This window comes from Vigna unguiculata, chromosome 4 (genome assembly GCF_037176805.1).
Source record: "Vigna unguiculata cultivar grain cowpea cultivar isolate G323 ecotype 2 chromosome 4, ASM3717680v1, whole genome shotgun sequence".
In the NCBI taxonomy this organism is placed as follows: domain Eukaryota; kingdom Viridiplantae; phylum Streptophyta; class Magnoliopsida; order Fabales; family Fabaceae; genus Vigna; species Vigna unguiculata.
In genome coordinates this window covers 38,545,581-38,558,317 of record NC_140795.1, presented here as the reverse complement: position 1 = coordinate 38,558,317, position 12,737 = coordinate 38,545,581, and positions in this window count along the sequence as shown.

Sequence of the window (12,737 nt, the reverse complement as noted above, 5' to 3'; positions counted from 1 at the left end):
ACAAAAATGGAAGAAGGAATATTCACAAATGTCAACAACAACACTACATCACCCTATTGTACTCCTCCAGTCAACTTTCTTCTTGACAAGAAGCCAGCTTCATATGCCTTAGTAATTAGGTGCTGAATTAGAGGAATTAAATTAAGATTGAAAAACTGAATTAGAGCAAATAGTTAGAAAAATTATCACCTGTTAAAATTAGCAAGACAAACATTGATTGGATGAGAATTAATTCAATTACAGCTACCAATAAAGATTAATTATACGAACATTGAAAGATAGTGCAATTACAACTAGTGTTAAACAGTGCAATTTTGAACAATATATTAGGTAACAACCAATAATATGAATATTAGGATAGTTCAAGTATTATTTAGATTACTTGACAATAATTTGTCTACGTGTAATATGAAGTCAAGATGTGTATTTACTCAAATAGTCCTGATTTTTTTTATTAGCAGAAACAAATATATTAATGGGACAATTGGGTTACCCTAAACCGTATACAACAAAATCAACAACATAAAAAAGGAAAAACAATATAGTAAGACACTATTTGGTTCCCCTCCTATTACATAGAAAACCCAATACAATATGACAAAAAAGTTCAGTTTTTTGTTATGGTACTTGTAAGTTGTAACCTCCCGTCAGGATATTACGGATTTAAATAAATAAAATAGATAAAACAATAATTATTCGCAATTAATAATACTTCATTTTCCAAAAAGCGTGGAAAATTTGAAACTTTATTACTTCCAAATAAAGTTCTGAAATCAATATTCTATAAAACTGAAAATGATATAAAAACCTCTCATAAGAGTCTACAACTTATTTCCAAACATAAAATATATCTATAGCTCCCATGCTATCCCCGCTCCGTAGCTAAGTCTCACCAGGACCACCTGCATCAACATCATCTGCTCACGTGTACCGCGTACACGATCATCGCCAATCACAAGCAGATAGGGTGAGCTTAACAGATAAAGCATATAAAATGGCACACACATATATAACACATTTATATATAGGCAACACATCTATCCCAAATGAATTTCATCCCTTTTAATTTATACCACCTGGCCACAACCAGGTTATTCGTGTTCTACATTTTCTAGTGATTACTTCGAGGTGACTTGCTGCCATACCTATCGGCCACAATTGATAGAGCACGTGCGGAAAACCATTGCTACGGATCACACACCGTAACGTCAGGTGGAGTTCCCAAATACGAACATAATTCGCAACGTCCCAAGACTACCAAACTCGTCAGTCAATTACTGAGGAGGGCAATCTATCTGGACCCATCCGTACTCGCCACAACTAGTACACTCACACCGGCAACACTTGCCAACCCGAGCCACAACTCAATGGTTCCTCGTGTTCATCTGCCATCCCGAGCCACAACTCAAGAGATGCTATTCCGAGCCACAACTCAAGGAACACCAACAATCCCACCTTTGAAGCATCACCAAAAGCCTCGTTGATCACGCCTACAGAGTCAACAACCCAAGGTTGCAGCAACAAAATCGCCCGGCGGGGGACACGTACCACCAGGCGCTGCGCACTTCCAGACTGCCTAGAAGGTGTAATGGGTTGAACCTTTGTGCACATTAAATATTTAAATTTTGGGAATTTAACCTTATTTCCGTGCATATGACTTGATATTAGTTGCAACATATTTGTTTGGATAATCTTAAGTTAAATAACACAACTAGAATTTAATTTAAGCCCTTAAGATTGTAATTAATGAATATTTTAAGTCTTAAAATAAGTTCCAAAATAAGAATTTTGGAGAGAAATAATTTTGGTATGAAATGCACACCCAATTCTCATGTTTACACCCTTTTTTTCCAATTGGATTAACTATTTCTGAAAAAAAAAACATTTGTGGAGCTAACTGTACCTCCGGTTTTCAAGTTTACACCCCCTTCTGCAATTGGACTTTCTATTTCTTTTCTGCACCCCTTCTTTCTACTAATTTACACCCCTAATATCACTTAAACTTCAGTCCACTAGATTGCGCCACATGGCATCGGCATCTCCCTTAGCCGCCATGACTCGCCTCCTCCGTGCCTCCCACTCGCCAGAATAGTCCGCGCACCTCCAGCAGCACCCGCACCCACGTCACCACTGTCCTTTCTCGCGGATCTGCCATGCTCATCGCAGAAATGCAGCCACCACTGTCGCGCTCTCGCCGGAACTGCAACCACTGTCTTCTCTAACACTTCATGCTACCTCCAAACTGCACCATTCTTGAACCAGGATCCATGACTCATAGAATCGCAGCGTGTTCAACTGCAAACCACGTCTCCGTTGTGCCTCAATTCCTGCGCATCGTCCCGCTGCTGGAAATGGAGTTTGCGACTACTTCATCTTCTCTGCAATCACGCTGTTAGAAACCCCAACGGAAACATCAACGAAGCTCGTGCAAACCGTTCGCGAATGTGCACGGCCTACACTTACTCGAACCTGCAGCAACCACGGCCACTCACGGAACCGCCACCAAACCCTAATTGCGGAAAGTAAATCTGATTTGGGAGAGAGACTACTCTGACATGTGGCAGCCTCTCGTTGGACAGCCAATGAGTCAACACTGGTCAACCAGTCAACTCTGGGCAAAGATTTAGTCAACAGTGGTCCAACAGGATATTTTACACTATTTCTAACAGGTGGTTCCTCTATAGGAACCCTAAATTGCCTAAAAGAGGAAAGAATTGTCTGGCGGCAGTTCATCGCCGACCAGACAATTTCTGGAAATTTCCCAGAATCACCACTTTAATTGGAATACAACAATTCATACATAATCATACCATACTTAGCATGCCAATCAGACTTAAAATAATCAACGCATGAAATTACTTTATTTAGCATGCCAATCGAATTTAAAATATATAATTAACGCATAAAGCTCCCCTAACCTGGTTTCCTTAGCTTAAGCTTTGACACTGGAAGAGTTCTCCCTTGATCACTAAAGACTCCCCTTGGTTCTTCTCAATTCGGCTCCAAAAACCTCGTTCAAACCTCACCACTCTAACAAAATTCATGCCCTATTTTCCGAGTGCAATTTCAGCCTTGCAAAACCCTTCTCCTAACCTAATTTTTGCCTTTTAAAGGTGCCTTAGGACTAGGTAATTACCGAAAACGAATTTAAGTTTTAATGGTAATGTTTATTATCATTCATTACTCCTTTATGGTCCGTTTTTCAGCCAACCTTGGCTGCCCATGCATCTAGGTTTTCCTTCAACTCTTCACATTCAAGCCAAAACTAAGTTTGGCAAAAATAAAGTTTAATTCGAGTTCTCCAAGGTTTGAACCCACCACCTTGCCAATGCCAAATCTGTAAGGCCCCTTTTTATTCTGCTTCCTTTTAAAGGTTGCCCTATAGCAGTGGGCCTAATGGCTGGCCCATAGGATAAAAGCCCTTCGTGTTGCCCTAATTTCACACTCTCATTCACTTTCAGAAACGTAGTCGTCATCTTCCCCGTGCGCCACATTGAGCTTTGCTAGGGTTAGTCGTCACCCTCTCCGAACGAACTCCCCGTGTAAGTTATTTCCGAACTCGTAGTAGCTTTCCACTAACTCTTCTGTAGCGTTCCCATGAGACTCTTTTGTTAATCACTTCTACTCTATTTTTCTTGGTTTCATTCCAGCCGCTGTTTTCTTTCCTTGAGCTGTGGTGCTCTTGCATTCTGTGTCGAGGGCGTGTCGGGTTACTTCACTAGCTTACTTCCAGGTAATGGAAGCTAGAACCCTATTGTTCGGTACAATGATGGCTGTTTTGATGATATTCTGTGATTTTCATGCTTGTACGTGACTGTGAGTGTATGGTATGAGTTGTTTTGTTGTTTGGGTATGAAACTGTGCTGATGGCAGAGAGGAACAGTGGCGAAGTCTGATAAACTCGCCCAGGCGAGCCTGTCTCGCCTAGGCGAGATTTACAGGGACTCGCCTAAGGATTTCTTCGCGAAGGGTCGCCCAGGTGACCCACTGTACATTTTGGGCGAGCGAACGTCTTGCTTAGGCGAGGAGGGTCTCGCCTAAGCGAGAACGTGCGTAGGTTTCTCATGCTGGAAGTCGAGCTCTCGCCTAGGCGAAGGGAGCTCGCTTGAGCGAGGGTCCTCCTCGCTTGGGCGAGACCTTTCTGCCTGAGCGAGATGCTGGGCGAGAAAGGGGTTGGTCTTGATGTTTCCTTGATTTCAAAAAGTGGACAACATGCTTGTATGAGTATTATCTTTAAATTTATGAACTGAATGGCCTGTATGTATGAGGTGGTGTATGAGTTGTGATTTGTGAGTTTTAACATGACGGGAACATGATAATTGTATGAGATGATTCATGAAATTGAAATGATGAGTTTGGTATGAGTTCGACATGAGACATGAAAGGGTTGGTATCAATGTGGCATGGTAATGGTATGAGACAGAGCTTCACATTATGGGTTCGAGAACAATAAGCTGGCATGGTTTGGTTGGGAATACTAAAGAGGTGGATTACGAGAAATTTTATGTATATGTATTTATATATTTATATATGGATTACGAGAAGTTTGGTCTGTGTCAGTGCGTAAGTCCTTGGGATCTCTAGGTGAGATTCCCAGGGTCGCGCTTCAGTGGTCGGGACGTAATTCCATGGCCCTTGTTAGTGGGTGTCCATGGTGGTGCCCCATCTGTACTCCTGTGGTGAGAGTAGCAGGAGGCCTGAAATTCATTAAGGACTAACCTTGTGGTGAGGGAAATTGATTCATTATATTACTAATCGTAGTGTATTGATTGAAAAGTCGAACCCAAGTCCTTTCACACAATAAAGTACTCTCAACCAATTGAGCTAGTACTTTTCCACATCATACAAATCAGAATTAAATACCATAAATGTTCTTCCTACCCGCATTAATTAATTAATTATTTAATTAATTAATTAAATTATGTGGGTCTTACAATACTTTTTCATTACAATATAGCAAGAATTTTAGTTCCTCATAGTGTCTTTACCCCGTGAAAAAGATGCAACACTTGTGCTATATATTGTCTTCCAACTTTAGATGTCTTGCATTGTGTTTGTAACCACGGGTTGTTGGTTTCTCTCAAAATTGCAACCTACAAAAGGGTTAGCTACCCAATTCCATACACACAATATTCCTACTTTCTATCAAGACAACTTTCAAAATTTAAATCCTTGCATATATTAATATTGGTTGCCCCACCGCACTAAACATAGTCTTTATATCTTATCATACATAGAAAATGTGTTTAAATTGTCTTACATACTCATAAGTGCATTGTTTGTAGGCATATAATTGTGCTAAAACACCACTCTGAGTATGAGAAGTTGCTTTCGGATATTTATTTATGATCCAAGCCAAACTTTTGATTTTTTTTAGGGTAAATATTTCTTAAACATCAAGTTTAAGGTTTCTAAATATGATATTATTCCTTTGAGCCCAAATATTCCCTATGATCATCACCCACATACACCTCCACACCTTATTGCGTTTATTACTTACGCCTAAAATTTGAAACTGTAGAAAAGGTTCCCTTGCTCTTTCATGATGTACAGAAGATATTCCAACCCAATTCTTGCATAATTTCCATATATAATTTGTTGTCCTACAACTAAAAAATAGGTGACTTATTGTTTCCTCATTATTTCCACACATTACACACATTCTAGTTCCTAACTCTATACCTCTATTATGTAAATTGTCATATGTAGCGACTTTATTTAGCATCACACTTTGTAACATCCTTAAGGGTAATTACTTAATTAAAATAAATAAACAATAGTTGAAATTCAAAAGTCACAATATTATTATTCCCAAACGTGGGAAAATTTAAAACTGTTATTCAAACGCCAAAAACTATGTAATAGCAGTAATAAAATTATTACAATTCCCAAAATCTATTACAATAGTAAAATTAAAACATAGCAAAATCCCTAGCTCATAATGTCCCAAGCTAGCCCTCTCTCCACGTCTATGCATCAACAACATCACCTGTAGCATCATCTGCTCCCGTGTAACGAATCACACGATCATCGCCAATCATAAACAGAAAGGGTGAGCTTATACAATAAAATAATATATAAAGTAGCAAAAACATAAGCAAAACACCCATCTTATTCATTCTAGTTACTTTTTGGCCAAGACCTTAATCCTCAAGGCTTTTCAACCTTCAAATCACACAAATAGTTAGCCTTGGACTTAGTATTTATGATGCTCTCACGAACATGCCAGCTTGTGGTCCTGCCTCTACGAACCTCCTCGCTCGTAATCCTGCTCTACGGACCTGCCCGCCCGTAGTCCAACACACGTGATCCACCAGCTACGTACCTCCTCACATGCAGCATCTCTCAAGTGTGAGCACGGAACATATGAACCTACCTCGCTCGTATCCCCACACGAGAGTAATTGGATATGAACCTCCCCGCTCATATCATCACGTGTTCACCATCATCCATGAACCTACCCGCTCATGGCACAGCATCTCCTGATCCAAGTGTAGCATCACTGCTTGAAAGCAACACATGCAAGCCACTAACTGCAGCAGTATCGCCTGACGCAACCTAAGCGCCACCAGGCGAAACCTACACAGACCGCCTGGCGGAACCTCCTCACCGCCAAGCGCCAGTTCATTTCAGACCATATGTTTGAATTACATCGTCTGTCAGAGCACACTGTGCCTCTAGGCACCACGCGGCCCCTGATGCTCCTATCGCCTAGCACACACACCCGTGCCGCTAGACGCTATATCAGTAGCGAGCTCTACTAGTTTTAGCACCCAAAATAATTTGACTTAGAGTCTAAATCACCCCTAAAAGTTCAGATATCCCAACATCAATCAAGGTCCAATTATTGGTGATCTACAACCCTTAAATGGTTCACGCGCCTATGCTTAACAATTAGAAGTCCCATTTTTCAATTCTTATGAGTTTTACCAAGTACTCTGTTATTGCCTTCTATCTCCCTCCATCCCAAGGAGTAAGATACCAATCCAATAACTAACTTAGATCACTTACCACTGCCCTACTAAAATAATGTCGAGCCATTCATTCACTATTTTTCCAATCAAAGCTTCACAACTTATAGTTGATATTCGAACATTCCCCATCATGCTTATAGAAAAATCACCAAAAATCAGAATTTGCAATTCCTACATTTCATATTGACCTTCATATTGGTTCCTGACTACCATTACAATCCCATTGCAATTACCATTAAATCTTACTTCTTACCCACACGTTAAAATAACTGTCATCATATTCTCCTAATTAATCCTTCCAATTCCCGACTTTAATACACTCTTTTTGTCCCTAAACCATAGTAATAGTCTTAAGACTCAATTTACTAACACCCTCTCTCGTAGTCACTGACCCAAAATTTGCAGAACAGTGTCGGTCTACCGTTATTGCCTGGAGGCAATAAGATGCCGCCAGGCGGCACAACAATACCTGGGTAAAAATCCCAAGTTTCTGTACCTGCGAAACATCAATTCCTAGAATTTGAACCAGTTTCCAATTTCAGTCAAACACACAACTCCTTCACGATTTGTTAGACCCACTCCCCCTAACATTATCCTTTCCGTATTAAACATCTTTCTATCACATCTTAATCATCCCTAAATCCATGATTCAGAATGACCCCTTTCGTTCTAACATGAACCTTTCATGTCTGTATTCCAATTATAATTACAAGCACCCCAAACAACAAAATAGCATATTATTATGCAATCATACAAATATAAGAACCTAATTGGAAGTTCCACATATCATAAAATTCATAGAAACACATTGAAACAATGACAGACATCGTGTATCGCCTGGTGGTTTCGTCTCGCCGCCAGGCAGTTCGTGACAAAACCCAAAATTTGGGTACAAGCTGATGTGCCATTTGGCGGCACATTCATGCCCGCTAGGCGATTTCTATGCGAAGACCTAGAATTTTGCAGAAAATAGCGTAACAAGAATGGGGTTTATACAATTATGTTCATACAAGGCACAATATATTGAACAAGATTAAAACATATATAAACATTTCCCCTTACCTGGAATCCTTGCTTCTAATGGTCTTTTAGCCCTTTCTTTATGATACCCTAAAAGCCTTCCTTTGGCACTCCAAAAACTCAGCTCTCACACTTCCGAAGCACACAAAATGGTTCTGCAATTCTCTCTTCCCAGTCCTCACGAAAATGCAACATCAATTTCACCCTTTTCTCTCTAATTCAATACCCCATAATGGTCTCATAATGAGGGTTAATGGTCCAAAACGAATTTTGAATTTAATCATGAGCTTAATGGCTATTCAATGTCTATTATGTCTATTTTCTATCTCTCTTGGCTGCCACTTTTGCAGCTAGGGTTTTTATACCCTTTCATCTTCATGCCAACGGAAAATTTGGCAAAAAGAAAGAAGTTAATTCGTTCTTAGTAAGGTTTAAACCCACAATCCCTCAATTACAAAGTCAATACACAACCAATTTATGTTTCGTGATAATTCCTATAATTATAGGATTACATTATCACGACTCACATTCAATCATATCATTAAAATAATGCACATAATAAAATATCATACAATTGGCAAACATAGGACTCAAACTTAAGTCCTCTCACACAATAAAGTACTCTCAACCACTTGAGCTAGTACTTTTACATGTCATAACACCCGCATTTATTAAATAATTATTTAATTAATTATTTAAATTTCTCGGGTCTTACACACTCCATGCAAAATTTTTAGTTGTTGGTAAGACTTTAATTTTCCAAAACTTATCATAGAGGGCTTCATCCTCACCATTGATTCCATTTTGCAACTTCTTATATGTAGACTTTACCGTATAGACTTTTGTTTCTTCATCCTTCCATTCCCACTCATCGTCACTATCCCTAACTAATGTAAACCTTTGTAATTGGTTTTGCATTGCATTATTAATTGGTTTTTCCATTCAAACCACTGTCTTCTCCATTAAGGCTCCATATCCATTGGTTTCCGTACTCGTACCCCAATTCTCCTAGTGTAGCATATTTTAGGTTTGAATTATCAAAGAGTCTAGGGTATATATCCCTTATACCTTCAAATGTAGAGATATCAAGTTTCTTTCTTCCCAGGTGCGTCTTTTTAACCTATGTCAATCCCTCTATTTATAAACTTTCATAATTGGACTGGCCTAAAATTTGGACTTGATTTGGTACTTGAATAAAGTGTAAGAGATAATCCTTGATATATGTCTTTTAATCTTTGGAGATTCCATATCTTTGAATTATTCTTCAATTATTCTAACTAGTAATTTGAGTAGCCAACTTTGTGGATATCTAATAATGTTGATAATCTTTGATTATTCAATATTCCACTTATTCTTGATATGTATCTTTTAATCTTTGGAGATTCCATATCTTTGAATTATTCTTCAATTATTCTGACTGATAATTAGAGTAACCAACTTTGTGGATATCCGATACTATTGATAATCTTTGATTATTCAATATTCCACTTTTTCTTGACATATGTATCTTTTAATCTTTGGAGATTCCATATTTGAATTATTCTTCAATTATTCTAACTAGAAATTTGAGTAACCAACTTTGTAGATATCTGATATTGTTGATTATATTTGACTAGTTAATATTCCATTTATTCTGTTGATAATCTTTCTAAATCTCTAAGATTTCCACCTATTTGCAAAATATAATCCACACGTTTTATCTTTTCTACTTTTATTGAATAAAACCTGAAATATCAAATAAATCCAAAAATAAAATAACAGTAAAATATAAAAATAAATAAAATAAAAACATGATAATGTCAATTATCATACTTGTTAGCAGAAATTAGTTTTTGTGATATCCCATAGTAATCTACTAAAATTAAACATCATATGATTATAATATAAACGAGCACACGACATGAAGTATACATGTACTAACTATTACAGTAATCTAAAATATACTTGGAATGAAAGTTAAGGCACAAAACAATGGCCACTTAGATAACATAAAAGCTAATAGTACGCAAAAGAACTGCCCATAGGGCAGAGAATTACAACACAGTTATTGTTCTTCCAAAAAGGGGATCATTAATGAGCCAACACCAAAGCATGGTTCATCTAAACTACAACATTCCCATCATCCTAATGACCACCAGGGGTTTCCGTATCTGCTCACACCAATTAATGATGATCATCGCAAAAGGAAAAACCAAACAGAAGACATACACCAAACAAATAGGGTAAGCTAGAGTAAAAATGTTTTAATCATGTTATAGGGAAAATAAAAGCTAAATCAGATTAAAATCATATAAAGCAGTAGGCACCCAAATCATGTGAAAGCAAACAAATACAAAACTCTTTAACTCAACTATCTGGATCATACTCTTGATATAGAATTCTAAAGGAAGTATGCCCATCATCCAACCAAGGGTCTAGACGCAAGGGGTTATCATCCAACCACACACAGGGTTAATCCTCTAATGTTTTGGGCTCAATATGTCCCAAGACTAGGACCTCCTGCCACTCTCACCACATAAATCATTATGCTCTATGTGAGCGTGAACGATTATTAGAGTTCAGGATACCTTCCTTTATCTAGACATCTTCTATATCAAGATATACACTAACCACCATCACCAAGAGTTTCCCTTGAAACTCTTTTACCAATAATTTCCACATGTCATTTCAATCATTCAAGTCTCATGTCAATCCACCACCAACCAAACAAGTCATGTTTTCCATTTCATAGTCAACATAACAAGATTTCATTTAATCTCCTACTTTATAAATGCATACAATGACATACATATATCACAAAATAGTATTCATCCAAATAAGTGAGTGTCAACATTTAAGTACCTGTAATTCAATACAATCAAGCACAACACACAACCATAATTCTTACACCAAAATTCCTAATAAAATTTATTATAACAAAACCAAAATCATTGCAGTAATGCGTGACACATTTCTCAAGCTACAGACATCTAATCGACTATCCAACCAGTCAAACCAAAAAATAGCATGTTATGAACCAAATGTCCAAATTTGAGCTCAATCCAATGCTTAATAAGTCAGAAAAATCAATTTTACTAAAATTGCGCATATTAGAAAAAGACATAGTCGCCCAGCGACCAAGGCACTCGCCCAGCGACCCCCCGACGCTTCTAGAATACAAAAAATAACATCAAATACCACAGTTTCGTGAATATTTGAACCCCTAACTTGGAAATACACCAAAATTTAATGTTTTCCCCAATCTTGTCTCATATTCCACAAAACACTAATCACTGAAAATAGAAATAACGTGAGTACAAGGTGTAGATCCCCTTACCTTAATAAAACTTAGCCAAACGAAGGACCCCAAGGAAGAGTACCACAACTCTAGAAATAGATTAAGGGGCTGAAAATATTGACACCTGAAACAAAATAGAGTTACTAAGATGAACCCTAGGCAGGGCCATAACAAAACAACTGGTAAAAGATGGTGGAGGTCTACTTACATGGAGATGTGAGCTCAGGTAGCTCCGAACAAGGAAGATTCACTAACTCAAGGAGGCAAAAATTGGTGCCCTAGCAAAGCTACTGCTCAAAAGTTGGAGGAAGGAGAGGGAACTATTTTTTTAGAAAAGGAGACAAATGATAGTTTTTAGGGCTGGAAGGGGGTCCCCAAATGGGCTGACTTTTAGGCCTCGAAAAGGTCAGGCCCAACCCTTTCTCAAAACAATATTTTAATAAAAAGGGGTCTCACAATCTCCCCAACAACAAAAATTTTTGACCACAAAAATTAGAACATGCCAGAAAACATATGTGGATATGTTATCCTCATATCCTCCTCTAACTCCCATGTAGAGTCACGCATTCTTCGGTCCCAGATGACCTTGACAAGACTGATTCCCTTACATTCCTTGACTCGGCGATCCTCTAAGCCAACTGGTTGAACCTCCGCTGTTATATCCTCCCTAACTTGCACATTCTCAAGCTCCAACACCTAAGATGGGTCAAACACATACTTCTGCAATTAGGACACGTAAAACACTAGATGAAGATTAGCTAATTGCGGAGGTAAAGCAATCTCATAAGCTACAGGCCCTATCCTTCTCAAGATCTGATCTGGGCCCAAGAACTTAGGAGAAAGCTTCCTTGAGCGGGTAGCCCTTCCCACACCAGTGCTTCAGGTCACCCTCAAGAACATATGATCCCCAGTCGTGAACTCCAAAGGCCTTCTTCTCTGATCTGCATATGCTTTTTGCCTATTCTGAGATGTCTACATCCTATCCCTCACCATCTAGGCCTTCTCTGTGGTCTATTTCAACAATTCTGGTCCAACTAAAACTGACTCACCATCCTGGTACTAACACAAGGGAGTTCTACATCTCCTCCCATATAAAGTTTCATAAGGCGTCATCCCAATACTTTCCTGGTAGCTATTGTTATAGGTGAACTCCACTAGCGGTACCACTTCATCCCAACTACTGAGATGATCCAAGATGCATGTTCTCAACAAATCATCCAAGGACTGGATCACTCTCTCCGACTGGCCATCTGTTTGAGAATGATAGGTGGAACTCATCCTCAACCTGCTTCCCAAAACATCCTGCAGTGTCTACCAGAACCTAGAAGTAAACCATAGGTCTCTATTAGACATAATGCTATTGGGTACCCCATGCAACCTCACATTCTCTTTGATGTATAGCTGAGCCAACTTGGCCATAGACATCCTCAGTTTCATTGCCAAGAAGTGAGCACTCTTGGTCAACC